The sequence below is a fragment of the Vidua macroura genome, chromosome 2 (assembly GCF_024509145.1).
Source record: "Vidua macroura isolate BioBank_ID:100142 chromosome 2, ASM2450914v1, whole genome shotgun sequence".
In the NCBI taxonomy this organism is placed as follows: Eukaryota; Metazoa; Chordata; class Aves; order Passeriformes; family Viduidae; genus Vidua; species Vidua macroura.
The window spans coordinates 23,453,646-23,472,007 of NC_071572.1; positions in this window are offsets into that span (position 1 = coordinate 23,453,646).

Genomic DNA, 18,362 nt, shown 5'->3' on the forward strand with positions numbered 1-18,362 from the left:
CCATAAGGTTACTCTTTCCTAGACATCAGAAAGAAAAATTAATAACATGGTCAAGGGTTTCAAAGTAAATTTTACTTTTTGTAGGCTTAGAATCACAACCATGACCCCCAACTATCCCTTCTCATTACAGTGGTAGTCAGATAAATCCTGAGTATGAAGAGACAGAGAAAATATGTGCTCATTGCAAGTAACAACAGGAAGGCTGACTTGATCCCTCATAAGGTCAACATCCACTTCAAGCCAAAACAATTTTGCTTAAAATATCAGAAGCCAAAATATTGCTGAGATGAGATTTATATGTAATAACTGAGCCTTGAGCTGTCATCCCAAAACAAATACATCATTTTCCTCTCATCAAAGAGCAAAAATGTTTCCCAAGTGTTCAAACTACAAGGCTGTGGAAAGAAAAATTGCCAGATAAAATTGGTTCTCTAACTGCTTCTGTTTAGCATATCAATGTATGATATAACTTCAAAGACTACATTTAAATAAACTTCTATATGACTTCTGTTAAGTGTCAGGAGTGGATGGAGTAAAATGCAGCAGCTGGAGTTATACAATCTGTGCCTGAAGTCATCCTAACATAAGGGGTAGATTCTGAAAAGGGAAGCCACTCCTACAGCATCAGGTTGGCCATCTCTCTTTTGACTATCACAAATAGCAAGTTTCTGGTTGTTCTCTAACTTTTATGAGCCTACCAGAAGAGATAAATTGACTAAAACAGATTCAGATTGATATCCTTGCCAGTGTTCATTTTGTTTTAAAATCCCACAGAAATCTTTTCACACTATCTGATCACTGTCTGGGGAACACAATGGGCCTCAGTTTGTTAATGAAGCTTTACAAACGTTTCCTGCTATTTTTTTCTAACTGTTTTCTATGTAGTCTGTAATGTTGAAATTATGAGGATTAATGTCCTAGGTCAAGTCCTTTTAATGAAACTTGTTTTATTCCATGTATACACACTGGGATGAATGAAGATCTCTATTTTTACACTTGGAAAAAATCCCAATATGACAATTTAAACTATTTCTTTAATTCAATACATTAAAAGTCTCTGTCTACTAATAATTTTTATTTTTAATTATTTTATTCTACCATATATATATATATATATATATGTATATATATGCATCTATGTGTATATATATTTATATACCTATACCAGCTATATTATCTTAGCTGAACTGTACCTGACAACTGCCTAATCAGATTTTAAGAATTATTCAAATTAAACTAATTGACAAACATGGCCTTAGACAAGCAGCATAGTGAGGAAAACAGTGGAAAAATACTGACCTATGATACTTGGGGGAATCCTGCTGTAGGACTTTATTGTAATAATTTCTGAAAATATATTTTTCAGTTTTTCTCTTCTGCATCCTGGACTAAGAAATTTTCAGCTTCTCATTTCCTGAGTAATTCTTCATTCTCTCTTCCATCTAGTGAAAGGAGAGATAAATTCTCTGCTATTTCCCTTCCTAGAAGGAATGGGCATCTAACAGTTTTCTGATTCAACCTCAAAAACCTCACCCAGCTGGTAGCCTCATTTTTTTTCTATTTTGTCTCTTTTTTTTCCCTCCCTGTTATTCAAATGGCCTAGTTTAGCATCTCTCACTTCCAGTTACAGAAAACATTTATTTTCCTTACACTTTCATCCAGAGAAAAATAAGCAGCTCAGCAGCACCACTCAGGCACTGTGCTTTGGCATATTTCCATTTGCCACAGATTATAATGTCATTTTTTCTGTTTGCTTGTGACCACTGTTGGAATTTTTTGCTTATTTTTAGTAATGAACAGACTGTATCTCAAAGCTGTATCTTTAAAAATGGCTATTTATCTTTTTCTTCCTGCTGATCTCCATACTTGTGTCATTTTAATTCTCTTGAAAAACTGTGAAAACCAGAAATGATCTTCCAAAATGTTTCGCTATTAGATGTCTGATAATGAAAAATTTTAAAGTTAATAAGCACAATACTGAGATTTCCTTTTGAACAAAGACCGCCTGGAGAACAAAAGGGTTCCTGAATTGCTGCTTATATACCTTCCAGCAACTGGCATCACCCAGAAGAAGGGCTATTTGTGAGTTTGCTACATTTTCCTTAAGATTTAGTACCTTGTCTCATGCAAACCTATTAGAAACTACTGCAAACGACTCCATTCAGTTTAATTTGGTTTGGCTGCAAACACAATAATGTGTTTTGAAATCTGGCTAAATGATTATAAACATTGACTAATGATTAACAGCAGCACACTGAATCAGAGAGGTGTTTAATGATATACATCAGTTCCTGTTTTGCTCCTTCATTAATGATCCCCAAAAGGAAGGAATGAGCATGCAGATGACAGCAATTTACCCTAACTAGCATATGCAGAGGAATGATACAGAGGTGTACAAACAGAGCAGAAACACTGGCAGAGAATAAATACATGGGATACAATTTGTAAAGATGAAATTTTGGGATGAGAAGAAAAAGTCTATAATCCAATATATATATTTCCTCAATGGGAGGAAGAAATGTAAGGATTGGTAAAGCCAGAATAATAAAAGTGACTTCCAGGATGGCCTACTGAAGAAAGTGCATTATTTTTTAACAAATTGCACTAAGATAAGGACAATGAAAGAAACAGAGCCCTTTCAATCAGGCTCATCTAGAACAAATTTTGTCATGGTTTAGTTTTAAGGAGAGAAAAGCCTGCAAATTATTGAAAAGGTATATTGAGTTCACAAAGGAGTGGGAATAAATCTTATGGCAAGAGATAATTTTGATAGTCTCCTTCTTTCCAACTGATGGATGAAGAATTGAAGAAATTTACTTTCTTAGCCCTCTGAAGTATATAATGAAGTATTATACTTTTTCCCAGCTTGTTCCTACAGCTTTATTATATCCTATAGCTTATCTCCTTTATTCTCCTATGAAGGAGAATAAATACATAAATGGCTTTTTACCTACAGGGATATTTGGAAGGTGGAGCCTTTAAAAGTTTTTCCAAGTCAGATTTTTCTCCCCATTTTTACATTGCAATGTCAAAAAATCTCTCCTGAAGTGTGCTTTTATTTAGTACTACTTTTCTGTGCTATGAAAAGAACCATCAACAGGATAGGCTTCACATTTCTCATAAAATGTTTTGTAGCACAACTTTTTTCTGAAGAGCCCTGAATTTCTCTGGCAATTCACCTATGTCACTGACATACAGTTGCTTTTATTGGCTCAGTAGATTTTTTCATAAATAACAACCATACACAGGATTTTAATATAAAGCCAAAGTGACTGTTATGTACTTTTGTGCTCTTTGTTGCCTCTAAAAATCTGCACTTTATAAATTTGAGGGTTTTTTTATTTCTTTAACTGTCTTTAATCTTTCCAGTGATCTAAGCTTCCATATGTTGGTAACCATAGATGTAATTTTCCTATAGGTACTTTCTAATATTTGTTTAGGATGGAAAAAAACTAAATGTGACAAAATTATACCCTTAAAGAATTCTGTTCGATTTCTTTCAAAAACACTTGCATTTGAAAACAAAATTGTATGTTTTGAGGGAAATCCAGAAATGCAAAAAATAGTTGCAGAAAGTTCCCATAATGTGACAGAAAATTTTGGTTGTATAATTGAAATCCATAATGACAAAATAAATGAGTAGTGAAATTTTCTCTATTGCTATTAGGAAAAATTAGGAAATAGTGGTTGCAGCACCAAGCCTGCACGAGCTCAAAAAAGCATTTGGACAAGCTCTCAGGCTCATGATGTGGTTCTTGGAGCATCTTGTGCAGGGCCAGGAGCTGGACTCAATATTCCTGATGGGTCCCTTGCAACTCAGCATATTCTGTGATTCTATGATTCTATAATAAAAACATTTAAAATGCTAAAGCTGTGAAAGCAACATAATCTCTGTCGCATCTAAACTTGGCACTTTATTTCTCCGGGGACAAATTACCTGCTAGCATGAGCTGGCTCAGATCCACTGAGATTTGAATTGTCAAAGCCTGACCCTGCATTTCATACTTTCTCTCCCTTCACAGGAGCAAATGAACTCAATGAAAGGGGACTGGCACTTTGGTTAGAAATAGTTATGTTTGCCTATGTTATTTGTTTTTATTGTTTCTTCTGTTTATTCCAGATCCTGTGATTCAACCACACAGATTTAAGCATATTTTGCAGCATAGTGTCCACTGCACTCCCCACAGATGTGGCCAAAGTAAGGTGTAGTCAGGAACAAAGCACTCCTTTTTTTCCAGTGCCAAAGAAAAACATGGAAAATTAAATCACTTGTGGGTATGTGCCATAGCCTTTCCTCCAAAACCACTGCTAGTAGTTTTCTTGCTCTGCCTTTTGGGCTATATGCAATAATCAGCCACCTGTGGTTTAAATGAGCTTGTTTTCTGCTGCACTGGAACAGAACAAAGACAAGCTCTCACCGCCGCTTTAGCTGAGGGGCATTAACAGATGAGCCACAGCTGCAGGCATTGCAATTTCTGCATAACTTTGCCCAAACTGTATGGAGAATAGATATTTAGCTCCTTACTCACTTGGAGAGAGCAAGAAGACATGACAACAAGGGCCAGTGTCTGCAATTGTTTTATATATAGATAGGTAGGTAAGAGATATATACATAGCCCTTTGTGAGTAATGAGGAAATTACACTTTCATCATTTATTGTCCAAAACATTGTAATTCTACTTGCACAAGAGCTAGAAAAACATCTCTTTAAAACATCTTCCTCTCCTTTTGCTGTCAGCTTCCGCTTATCCAGACATATGAATCTATAGAAAAGCAATGGTCCTATTCAGACAAGAAGAGCTGGCAGCGACCTGACGCTGTCCTGTAATTAGAGGTGTTGTTTGCTCATTTCTTTCTGTTGCAGCACATCATGATAATAGGCATGATCTTTAAGTGACCCTTCATCACATCCTCCTCTGTTCCTTCCTTCACAGTTGGAAACTTAAGGTTCTTTTCTAGGCTTAGACTGGGTCTGGATCAAGTTTAACAATCTTATATTGACACAATCCTGTCAATCCTGGAACACTGCATGTACTGCTTGAGGAACTCCACATTTTAACCCCTTTCCTTAGGGATTCAGCTTCTTTCCAGCTTTAAATTCTCTGTGACATCTGGCTGTGAAAGTTTGTGGCCTAAAATGTACACATTAAAACTATTTCTGTGTGTACAATTCTATCTTAAACCATAACACTCAAAGCAGCTTCCAGGGACAAAGTTACAAGTGCAGAATATAGTTTCAGGTGGGAAATAATTCTAGAACAAAACATTAATCTGTTTCTTTTATCACATATTTAATATTTTTATTACTTCATATCACTGCTGTCATAAAGAAATAGAAGTCCTTGAAAAGCATACAGTGGTGTATGCTGTTAGGAAAATTTTTTTACATATTTAAAAATATGCTTCCAATGCCACTATCCTCTATCCAATGAAAGTTTTCACTTCCTGTTGCTGATTTTGCTTTGGTTTTTTTGCAGCCAGCTTGCTTTCTCTGGAAATATTTGCATGCTGTACATTTCCAGATACCTGATCTGAAACCTGATAACCAGTTACTATTGGTAACTACTACACTGAAATTTCAGATTTTAAAATTGTCACAGTGTTAATCTAATTGTTCTTATTTTAAACATGGGAAGATTAAGCAATTAAAATTAAGTTGATGAACTGTATCTTTTCACATTATTCTGATATTTACAGCAAAGAGATATGTAATTGGTGAGACTAACAAAGTCTTGCTTAATAAACTTTAACAGAGAAGTGCTCTTTCATAAACTCACAGCACATTTTTAAGAAAATAGCTCTTAGTTGCCAATGGAAAGTAAATCACCTTCATGTGAATCTTTTGTCAATGCACTGCTTGTAAAAGAACTTAATCTGTGCACGCTATTTTCTACAAAGTAGAAATGCCAAATACCCCAACTGGCCCAAGAGATATTTCTTCTTAAAAACATTCAGATGACAGACAGCTTGGAACCACTACTTCAGTTTAGTATAGAAAGACCTATTGTGGTAAATCACAAATCATAACAGTAATGGAGACACATCATAAATGAAGCTGTGGACAGACAGAGGAATTAGGATACCAAATTTTCCTGATTCTTTGTGCTTTTTCTACAACTCAATCAAAATTTATACAAGTGAATAGTTTTCTATTGTTTGTGATATTTCTTTCATGCAGAACCAACTAATGATGGGTATTTGTTATTTAAAAGACTCAACTTCTGTATGAGTGACACAGACACTGCACATTCCCAGAAACAGCATGATGGAGGAATCTGGGAAGAGAGAGAATCGTATATGCTGTATGTGTAAAGAAGAAAATCCCATTCTTCAGGATTAGTTATTTTACTCCTAGAGATGCATTTCACAAAATTCCTCCATCTGCTAGTGAATAACATTGTTTGCCTATGAAGTACTCTGCCACCAATCTGTATGAACAGCAGAAAATTATAAAAGATCATTATTGTTCCTCTAAGAGAAAAAAATGCTCTGCTCTGTGCTTGTACTTTCAGTTGGCAATGAATGCTTCCTGGAGCATGTCATATCCAGGTTATGCCTGAAAACCATTTTCTGAATCAGTGAAAAGTATCAGACTGGAAAAATTTCATTTTACTTAACTGGCTAGCACTGACTTAATTCTTACTCACTAGGAGTCCAATTTGCCTTGACGCAACATCTATTTCCAGTAAAAAGACCATCAGAATTGCTGCTGCCAAGAAATGAGGACTGAATTGCACAGTATTGTGTGAATTATCCTTCAGTTTACTTTGTAAGGTTTAGTGCAGTGTATCCTGCATTTTGACTATGTTAGCTGTATATAATTCTATGTTCTGAGTTTATATAGGACTCACTGGACTAAATTCACTGTTTTACACAGTTTGAACTACCTCATTTAACCAAGCAGTTAAGACCTGTCTTTGACCATTTTAGGCATGTGAAATCACCAAAAGCAGTCAAAGCATACAGGTAGATCTAGACCAGAATCTCCCTTCATACAGAGGTAATTTCAAAGGCAAGGCAATCCCATTATGGATAACAACCCAATATAAATAGTATATGAAGAGGCCAAAGAAAGAAACTGGAAACACAGCAGCACACAGTGATACCCTCCAGCAAAGATCATTCAAACAGGACCTGTACTTCCCTCTGCAAGTATTTGCCTCCTGCTTTTTAACACTAGCTAAATTAATGTAGACCTGATTTGGAATAACACAAGCAGAGGAATTAAATTACTTAAAATTAAGCTTTTTTTTTTTTTTTCCAGACAGAAGAAAAGAAACAGTGAAGTGCATGAAGTAAGTATGGGTCTTTGTAGTTTTCCCCACACCTGTCTTGTAACTTGAATTTCAACTGGCCAGTAACACTATGTAGAGACTGGACTAAATCTTTTAAAAATGATTCTGTGATATTTTCTCATAGAAAATAACAAAGAACTTGGATAGTGTGAAAAAAAAAAAGATTACTGGTATCAAAGTTGCTCACTGAAAAAAGATTTGTCCTATAGCTAAGTTTCTATTACTTTCTACAGTATAATTATTACAGATAATAGCAGAGAATGTCATTTGAGATGAAACTTCTGACTGAACCACTAAGTTTAGTGGAGTTAAAAATGAAGTCTGGATTTTATAAATAAAGTTTTAAGACAACACTGCTATTAGAAATTTCATGGGAAGCCAGAACAATCATGTTCTTGTGCCGCTTTTTTCTTTATGGGAATGGAATTCAGGGCATTGTCATCCTAGTAAAATTCACAGTGAAGAAAAAAGCATTTATCTTGTTGATTTTGTTTTTGAAAGATTTGCTTGGAAAGTTTTTATTATTTGCAGGCAGAATTAAGGTTCCCTTACATGGAAGATTTTTTTAACTCATTTTTGAGATGGGCAACTTTTTCTTTCTAACATCCAATTTGGGTTTTAATTCCCCTCAAACCAATATTCTCCTAGTTGGTCTACAAAAGTAGTTGGGTTTTTTCTAAGAAAGCCTGAAATACATCACACAAATTATTTTGGGTAGATGTTTTGTTCAACACTTCTCTGATCAGGCAAGAACTCTATGAAATGTTGTTGAGATTCTTATTGAACTATTCATAATGTTCTCCACTCTGTATCTCAGCATGTGAGGCATTGTTCATATTGCCTCAAATGCTGTCCACAGATGCAGCTTCAATACTGCACCCAGCTCTTACTTAGCCCAAGAGTTTTGTCATTCACAGGAAATACATCCTAACATTTCAACCCTGAAAGCAATGGGGAACCAAAAACATATCCAAAACACAGGTCTTTGAAGTAGAACAAAACAAACAGTAATATCAAACTGCATCTGAGAGCAGGAACAAAGGCATTAATTTAAAACAAAAGTGATCTTTTTATCCTTCCTGTTGTCTTTACAGTGCAGGTAAAATATGAGCTACGGCTCTCTTCGAATTCTACTGATATGGTATCTCGGATTGCCTTAAAGAGCTACCAACAGCTCACTCAGTCCCTTTGGGGATTTTCTAAGAGGATTCGTATAAAAGAATGTGTGGCAATTGCATGAAAGAGTGTGAAATCTAGAGATGCTGTAAAACCATTGATGCACTTGGGTAGTTTGGAAGCCCACCACAGTGACTGATGCATTTTAAACTACAAGTTTTAATTTCATTAATTAGGATTTCCTCCTGCAACTACTTACCAAAATATCTTTATAAGTAGCAAATTGATGACATTAAAGAGATAGCGTATTTAATCAAATTTACCAACAAACCCGAGAAGATAATCTGGCCTAGTGTTACAACTGAACCACAGAGGTTGTGTCTGAAAACAAAGCAAGGCACTTTTATTCACTGGGAATGCACTAAATGGCAAACTGTATTGTCAATAAAATAGAAATTTTTACAACTAAGTAAATTCCCTGTACATAAATTGTGTTCAGAAAAGTTATTTTTAAACCCAGAGATCATAGCAAATAGTCTTTGGAATTTCTGGCTCACTTCCATTAAAAAATCCATAGAGTTGAATTCAAGTTGGCTGCCAATGTCTTTCCTATGCAAATAATTGCAAATTGATTCCTACATGCATTTTTTAGTTTTTATTCTTACAGTTACATGACACTCTATTATATACTAGATGAAAGGGGATAAAACAGCATGGAAGGAACACCAAATAAATATGAAGTTATTAGCAGTGATTCCATGTGTTTAATTAATTTATTTATTATTAAATACAGCTTTAACTGTATTTTCTTAATAGAATATTTTCTTATTATTTTCATAATAGAACTGTGCACACATAAATACTAAGTACCACTTTTCCATTTGCAGAGGATCTTCTTATCCCAGTCTAACTGTACCAACAAATCTTATCCAAAACTAGACTTTTTAAAATTCTAGCAGCAAAGAACAATTTATCCAATAAAAATACTTGCTTTATTCTTTTCTCTTCCTAACAAGTGTGATACACATCACCAGCGACTTCCAAGGATATCATTATGAATGACATATAGATTCTTTTATGGAATTCTTTAAAATCACATCTAAGTAGCCAGAAAGATGAAAATGATCAAGAAATCCAAGTAATAAATTAGAGATTTTTTTTCTGATTATTTTAGCCATTATTTGGATATGTTAAAATGATTTAGGGTATAAAAACTTCAATTCTGCTTTGTTTGCTTCTACTTTGAATGTCAACAATGCTTTGAATGTCAGCAATGCTTTGAATCAATAGGGATTATTAATTTATGGTTTATATTAATATGAGGTGCTACTTTTTTGACACTCAGTATTAAGTGGCATATTCCAGGTTTCTTCATACTATAGAAAGAAAATATTAATAATAACATCTGAATAAAAATGCAGAATATTTAGTAAGCATGAAGAATTTTTATAAGTGTTCAGTAGGCCTAAGATGATTTTTTGAAAGCAGAATTCAACTCCTAAATGGCTTCTGAGTTCTCACTTTCTGGTCACATTAGAAGCAAACAGAAGACTTTGACTACTGATTATGAGTGTTGTATTACAATTTTTATTGGTGAAGGGCTCAATTCATAGCTGTCATAATGATATAAACTTCAGCTTGACTGTGTGCTAAGTGTAAAAAAACTGTAGAAGTTTTTTTAGAAGCTGTCAGGGTACAAAAAGCATGACAACAGGTGATAGTGAACCACTAATGTAAGCATGTTATTAAAAGTCTTCATGTCTATAAAATATATTTAAAAGATTAAATCTATTAAGGGCAATATATTGCCAATGTATGAGTTGTCTGATGCATCTCTGTGGTGATTTGGGAATTTAGTCATCTTTTTTATTTCCTTTTTCTGTTATCCTTAGTTTTTTTCTTATACCTAACTGCTTCAAATGTGATAGAAATCTGCTACACAGTAAGAGGCTATGCCTCTCTTTTCTTGCAATATTATTGATATTCTGAGTTTATGACACTGAATAAAATTTAGCTCCTCTCTAGATTCATAGAATTATGCAGGTTAGAAGGACCTCAGAAAGATCTTCCAATACTGTAAATAACTTTTGCAAGTTTACACTGGGAGTTTTTCTCTTAATGCACCTAAATGACCGTGTTTCAGCAAATTCAGATGAGATCGAATGAGCCAGGAAGTATTTTGTTTTTTCAAAACCTCAGGCATTATGTTTTGGTTTTGCAAGTACAAAACCACCCCATGTTTTGGTATTGAATTGTCAATCCAAAGGAAGCAATGAAAGAGTGGCAATTATTGCAGCAGAATTATGAGAATTATTTGTCTTGCTAGAGGCTGGGGGTCATTTGAATACAAAAGCTAAACTATCACTTATTTTTCTATGTTCCTAAAAAAAAGTTGGAGAGTCTTTTTGAATTCTCCAGTCTTTTAATTAAAAGATATTTTGTGGTTATTGTTATGGACAATACCTGACATAGAAGTTTCAGAAAAAATGAGTGACATTTGAACCAAACTCTGTCCAGACTCAAACTCCAAATATTTTACATTTTATAGAAGAATCATAGAACCATGAATCACAGAATACCAGGTTGGAAGGGACCTCAAGGATCATCTGGTGCAAACTTTGTTGGCCAAAGTATGATCCTGACAAGAATGTTCAGCACCCTGTCCATTTAAATCTTAAAAGTTTGCAGTGTTGGGGAGTCCACTGCTTCCTTAGGGAGATTATTCCAATGGCTGATTGTTCTCTTTGTGAAAAACTTTCCTTTCCCGTCTAATCAGAATCTACCCAGGAGTAACTTGTCATCATTGTCTTTGATCTTTTCGGAAAAGAAAGCCTCTACCTTCTTCACAGCTACATGTTAAATACTAATGGTGATAAAGGTCTCCCCTAAGCCTTCTTTTCTCGGGGCTGAACAAACCCAGTTATCTTAGTCTTTCCTCACATGGGAGGCTTTTCAATCCTTTGATCATCTTTTTGGCCCTCTTCTGGATCCTCTCCAACCTCTCCACATCTCTTTTGTATAGAAGTGGCCAAAACTGAACTCATGATTCCAAGCGTGGCCTAACAAGTGCTGAGCAGAGTGGGATAATGGCTCCTTTATCTGTGCTGGTGAAGCCCCCGTTGAGCCAACCCAGTGTCCTGTTGTCTTGCTTTGCCACAGCAGCATGTTGGTCACTCACATGGAGCCTGTTTTCCACTAAGAGACTTTTCACAGATATTCTTCCCAGCTGGGTAGATCCCAGCCTGTGCTGTTCACATGGATTATGTTTTCCCAGGTGCAGGACATTGACCTTGTCCTTGTTGAACTTCATAGCGTTCTTGTTAGCCCGTTCCTCCAGCCTGTCCAAGTCCTTCTGCGGGGAGGCTTTCCCTTCCAAAGTGTCAACTTCCCCACTCAGTTTGGTATCACTGGCAAACTTTCTCAGGGTACATTTGATCTCATCTTCCAGATCACTTATGAAGACATTGGACCCAATACTGACAACTGGGAGACACCACTTGTGACCTGTTGACAGTTTGAAATGGAACAATTTACTGCCACCGTCCATGTGCTGTCCATTGGCCAGTTCTCCACCCACTGCACAGACTACTTGTCTAGATCGTAAGGCAAAGAAAAATATCTTTTTTGTGCTGCTTAACCCAATGAAATTATCTTTTGGTAATTTATTCTGATAGAGTTTCAATAAATTCTTGTCTGGTTGGAATTAATGACAAACACAGCTGTGCGTTCTGGACCTCAAATATAAACTTGAGAAAGAGAAACACATTTTTTTTAAGGAACAATCTAATGGTAAATATTGAAGGGGCAAAAAGACTTCCACATTGTAACTAGTAATATTTCTGGAAAAATAGTTTTTTAAGTGTCAAGTGTATGAAAAGGCAGGAAAAGGTTCTAGGCATTTTTGAAAATGTGACCTGTTATATTTGGGAACAGACTCTTGAAATAATCTGTTTTCTGTTTTGCTGGTCTTGGTAATCATTTTCAAAAAGAAAATACTAATTCCACCTACAAACTTGAAGTTAATCAGCTGTCACCCTGCTGGGCATCACAAATGAAAGCATTTTCATAATGAGAAAACAGATCAAAACATGTTTCACATCTGCTGACTGCAAATACAAAGAAATCAGTCATTAGAGCTAACAGTCTTCTGTGTAAGAAATTTCTTGATGAGGGTAAATAAGCTTGAAAGTTCCCTATTCAAAGCTGAAGTGGTCAAAATAAGTGAGAAAAGAGTGGAAAGTTGCAATCTCTTCTTCCTCTGGGTGTGCCAGGATGTACGGAGCTGGCTGCTGATCTGGTAGCTGGCACAGCACAGGACACAACCTCTTTTCTTCTCCTAACCTTTATAGTAGCCAAAGCAGCCTACTCACAACGCAGAGGCAGCCTGGGGAATGTGTTCTGGCTTGGAGGCAAGAAAACACATCTCACACACCCCATTCCCATTCTTCTGTCTCCCATTCATGTGACTTCCCCATGTCTCTTTATTGGCCTCAACTTACTCCCCATGGAGGAAGGAAGGTAAGAACAGCTCTGCCATTTGAGTACCTCTCCTTTTGGAAGAGCTTTGTGTACCCACACAAAGGTACTGGCATGCCTCTTTCCAGTGTCTCAGTAACACACATAGATCTCTGGTGAATTTTGAAGAAGCCACATTCATAAATAATTTGGTTTCTCCCTGGCAAAGTTGACTGAACTGTAGGATTTCCTGCTTCCTCACCCAACAAATACAGACTGAATGTTATGTTTCTTTCTTAACTTAAAATTCCATAAGTACTTACACTAATTTACATCTGCCTGTGGGTTGAATCTGGGTGCTTCAGCTGCTGGCTAAAGATCCAAAGTGAACACCTCCTTTTTTGCAGCCCTGCTCCCTACTCTGAAGTTAATTCAGAGCCGACTGAAAGCAAACCACTGTCCTGCCAGTGCTATTTCAGTTTTAAGGGTGTCCAGGATTTAAACCTAGACTTGGATCCAAGCTTCCTAAATAGCTTCCATCCTTTTAATTGGCTAAATCATAACCTTGGATTCAGAAACCCTCAACAATTTCACATTATTCCAAAGGGATTTTACTGAAACATTACAAAACTAGCTTTTGGTGTATTTTGGCAGAGAGAATAAAGTGAAAATTCAGCCAGTGAATAATTTGTTGTGGGATAGAGAAAGCAGGATGCTGGCAGACAACTTCCTCAGAAATCTTGACATGTAAAATAAGATTTCTATTGCAACAGGTGTGTAGGGTGGAAAATTAGGTCAGACAAGATTTTCTCCTCTGTGTGCAATCACTGCTGACAGGCATATGTCTCCCAGAAGACCTAGGGAGCCAGATATTGCTCCACTATTGTTCTGAGTCTCAGGACTGCTACAGAATTAGCTATTGCCTCAACCACTTTTAGGTCATGGTTCACTTTTAGGCATTGTTCCAGTTTTTTATGGATATAACTGCACTTAAAACACCCATAAAAGATAGGAATTACAAAATAGTGGTTTCTGTGGAAAGCACTGCATGGAGCATATGATGACCTTATCTTGTTCTTCCCTTCTGTCTCAAGGTTTTATGTTCTTTCTTCATGTGGATTGCTGGGTTTGTAAAGAACATCCATACAACTTCCCAATACTTTATTTTTGGTTTAAGTTCATATGTTCAGTGACAAAGGCAATAGCTATTAGCTGAATATTTTCTTCCAGTTAATGAATACTTATTTGTTTTCCCATTTTTTTTATTTTGCATATTATTTCAAAGTCTTATGATGCAGTAACAACTATATTTAGCTCAGTTTTACTAGCTCTGTGCCTTCCCAATCTAATAGCTGACTTGCCAGCAGACCAAGGTGTTGTATTCCTCTGGGAAATGGTTTCCCCCCGACCCCAGAGACCCCTGTAGCTGTAACCATGTTAGTACAACCCTTCCTTCCTTTCTTGACCTAATTGGCTGAGAGCCAATTATCTTTTTCTGAGCAGGAGTCTAGATAATGTCGTGTTCCTTCCTTGTTCGAGCTCTTTCCCTCTTAGTGGCTGTGCGTTACTTTTCCTGGCCCCGGTCGGCTCCCAAGCGCCCGGCTTGGGTGCCTCAGCTTCTTGTCGGGGTCAGGAAAAGTAATGCACAGGCACTAGTGGTGCCTCACAATGGGCGCCATTAGTGGCTGTGCATTACTTTTCCTGGCCCCGGTCAGTTCCTGAGCGCCCAGCTTGGGCGCCTCAGCTTCTCATAGGGATTGGTGCTTGCTGCTACTTCCGGGCACTTCTGCAGCTGCACTCAGGGGTGGGCTGGCCGCATGTTGCTGTCGGCGCGAGGGCAGAAACGAAAAAGCAGGGAATTCGTCCAAATCCGTCTACATGGCGGCTGGATGCTTTATTGGCTGCGAGAACCACGATGGAGAAACCGCAGCCCGCTACCAACCTCGCTTGGACGAATCTGGCGGTGAGGCTGCGGGGGGAGCCGGATGATATAGGGGTAGGACAGGGAGAGCAGGAGCCTTTCCCACCCAATGAACACAGATGCCCCGGCGGTGATGTGTGCCACAGTGACCAACAGGAACACGGCGGGGGTGGACACAGGGCCTCGGGGCCAGTGGGATCACGGGAATGGGGTGACAGACACGGAAGCCTCAGGAGTTGGCAGGGAGTGGTTACAAGAGTGACAGGGGGAAACTCCAATGGCAGGCAGCCTGAAGCTAGCAACCGTGGGGGGGAGGGGAAGACATGGGGGATGCACAAGGGTACACAGAACCAGTAAACCAACAAAGATCAGAACCCCTAATCTGAACCCAAACCCAGGATGCAACACCTCTTTCCCCTGGAAACCTTCAAGAATAAACGTCTTGGACTACACTGGGGGTTAGAGCCTCTTTTGGAATCTTTTGCCTTGACCCTGAAATATTCCCCCAAAGCCTCTCTCAGATCTGGGCTAGTCTAGTAGCTCAGGGGGGTTGCGGGGGTAATTCTTTCACCAAGGAAAATCTAAAGATGAGAAGCTAAAAGGGGGAAAAAAGATCTGTATGTAGTTATCTGCTATATGGTATGGTTCTTACTGAACATATTTATTGTTTCTGTAATTCTACCTCAATCTCCATTATTAGTATGTAAACTAAATGCATCCCATAAGTACAAGAAAAAAAGCACAGAATCAAGACACAAAACAGCATATAAGCAATACCATGTAGGATTATCTTGCCTTATGGAAGCCTGTCACTCTGATCTATAAGGATTGGCTACAGACACTAGATTAGGCATATAATTTGAAATGTCTAAATCTAGGTGAAATTGAAATTCTACTTCAAAATGTAACTGAAGCTCTGATATACCTCTTCTTCAAAGCACAAGCTAAATGATCCATGGGGATACGCCTAGAGCTACTCAACAGGAAAAAATAGTTTAAAGTAAAGATGCATCCCCAGCTGCCGTGACTTCAGACAGTGAATTTGTCTCTTGAAGTGAGGTGTCTGACAGCATGAGGGTCAAGGGAGGGGGCTGGGAAGGAAGCTTGTTGGTACACTGCCTCAGTGCACCTTCAGGAAACCTGTGGGTGGTGCTTAACAATGAGGAGTAGCTCACCTGCCAAACACAGAGCTTCAGTCTAAGGATATTGACAAACTTGAGGCTTAGACCAATTTAAAACCCATGACGTTCAATATGGTGGAGCAGTAAGTTCTGTACCTGGGGCAGAAAGAGGACACATGTCAGTTGAGGCCCTGGTGGAAAATACATAGGGGTTTTAATGGATGCAAGGTTGAAAATAGGACCACAGTGAACTCCCACCACAAATAAGGAAAACTGAAACATCAGGAAGACCAGAATGTCATGGGAACTTATGACTGTCCTTTATTCAGTGCCAGTGGGGCTATGCTTGGCATAATCTGCCAAATTTTGGGCTCTCCCCAGTTTAGGACAGATGTAAAGAAACAGAGCAGGAGCTGGCAAAGATCTATCAAGATCATTCATACATGTATGAAGAAAATTTCATCCTCAGAGATCTTGGAGATTTCACCAGACCATAGCATGGCTGACTTGATCTGCTGCTGGCATTTGTCCTGTTCCACATGTGAGATTGCACTTGGTGTCCTACAGGACTCCCTTCCAACCAATGTGTCTCTAATGCCATGATACTGTGATTTTATTTGCCTATGAAGCAGGAGATCTGAACCTTAGGTGCTTGCTGGTCTCAGGGTATTTGAGAATGTAACTCCCAAATTGTTTTTAAGTAAGTGCTGTTAGCTGCTTTCCAAACATCCCACTGGATCTTGGTCAACATTCAAGGAAAACAGAGAAAGGAAGAGAGGGAAAAATAGAGAGAGTGGCAGAGCAAAACAACACCAAAGTCAAACTCCTGTCCTGTGTTTTCACTTCCTAGAATCATGGCATGAAAAGCAAACAGAACCTGGAAGAGGAATTTAAAGCAGCTGATACCCTGTCCCATTTCAGCTTGGACTATTCTTCAAAGTGAGCAGTATTAGTCACTGCCTGACACTTTCATGACTAAACTCCAATATAAGCATAATTTAAGGAGTATGAAAATACCCTGAAGTTTCTAGTCAATGGGCAATTAAGGGTGAAAAACCTTAATGGTTGCTGATAGATAAATCAGCAGTGGAAAGAATGGAATATCCTATTGAAAGAGGAAGATGTAATTTAAATTTGTATTTGTAAGGATGGTGAAGATTAAAAAGGGGGAGGGGTTGTGACAGATGAGAAAGAATAATGAGCAGAGAAAGCTGGAGTGAAAGAGGCAAAAAATTGTTACTAAAACTGAAGAATAAGTTTAAGATTAAAAAAAGACTTAAGTCTTCTGTGTCATTATCTGGAAATGTAGAACAGAGTGACACTAAGAAAATAGAAAAGTGAGGAGATCTCCCTAGATTGGGACAGATTCTTTAAATGATAATTCAGTGTTCTTTGTAGAAACAGAGGAGAGCTCAAAATACTTTCTATAATGGAGTCTAAAGGCAGTGAGGCATGAAGAACCTCAGATATCATCTTGCCAAGAAGAAATGCTTGACTGAAGAATGGCAGAGTAAATTAAAGTCCTGTAATTCTACATGGTAATGAGATTTTTTTACAAAGGTGTACAGAAACACAAAAACAGAAGCAAAGAGAATATTTTTCAAAATGAGCCAGCAATGGAGATTAGTGAGACAGACAGTGGAAAAGAAGAGATGGGCAGGCAGACCTGAAGGCATGCCAAGAATACAGTTTAAAAAAAAAGGCCCAAAACCGTCTGACAAGATCAATAGGAGAAAGAACAAGGAGCAGAAGACAAGAGAGGAGCAGAAGAGGCATTTAAATCCTGGGGAGTGCTCAAACACTTCCTGAATATTATTCCAGACCAATGACCTGAAGGTGAGTTCATTTCCCTGCTCTGTCAGTCTTTAACTGTTTTGCTAAACCTGCCTGGGCAGAGATCCACTTTATTCTAATTGAGGTACTGGGATGAAAATGAAGTGGTACAGGGACAGAAGACAGCCCTATAAAAGTACCTGCTTCTGTAATCTAAATTGATAAAAGAGGTCTAGGATTTGAAATAGTGACTTACAATATGTCTAAAGATAAGACATTGCTGCAACTACAGCATTCAGTAAATGTTTCCAAAATATATATTAATTATCTAACTCTGGAACTGCAAGTCTAGTTCTAACCCTAGAACTCTGTGTTACCATCAAACTCAAGTATAAAGCTAAGTATCATGTAAATTTACCTGTGCTGCCTCCACCCATGCCAACTCTTTAGAGCAACTCAATGGTGCCTCTACTTTACAAGTATCATAGTGATGTGCTAACCAATAGCTTTAGAGGAAATATAGTCAGTATTCTGTCACTAATTCCTAATAACTAATCCCTAATCATTAATAAGCCATACTGTAAAAGCATGAAATTAAAATTAATGAAAAAGAAAGAAGTTACAGAGGTGTTAAAAGATTTTTTTTTAATATATTAGTTATAACTTAATCACTGGCTATAA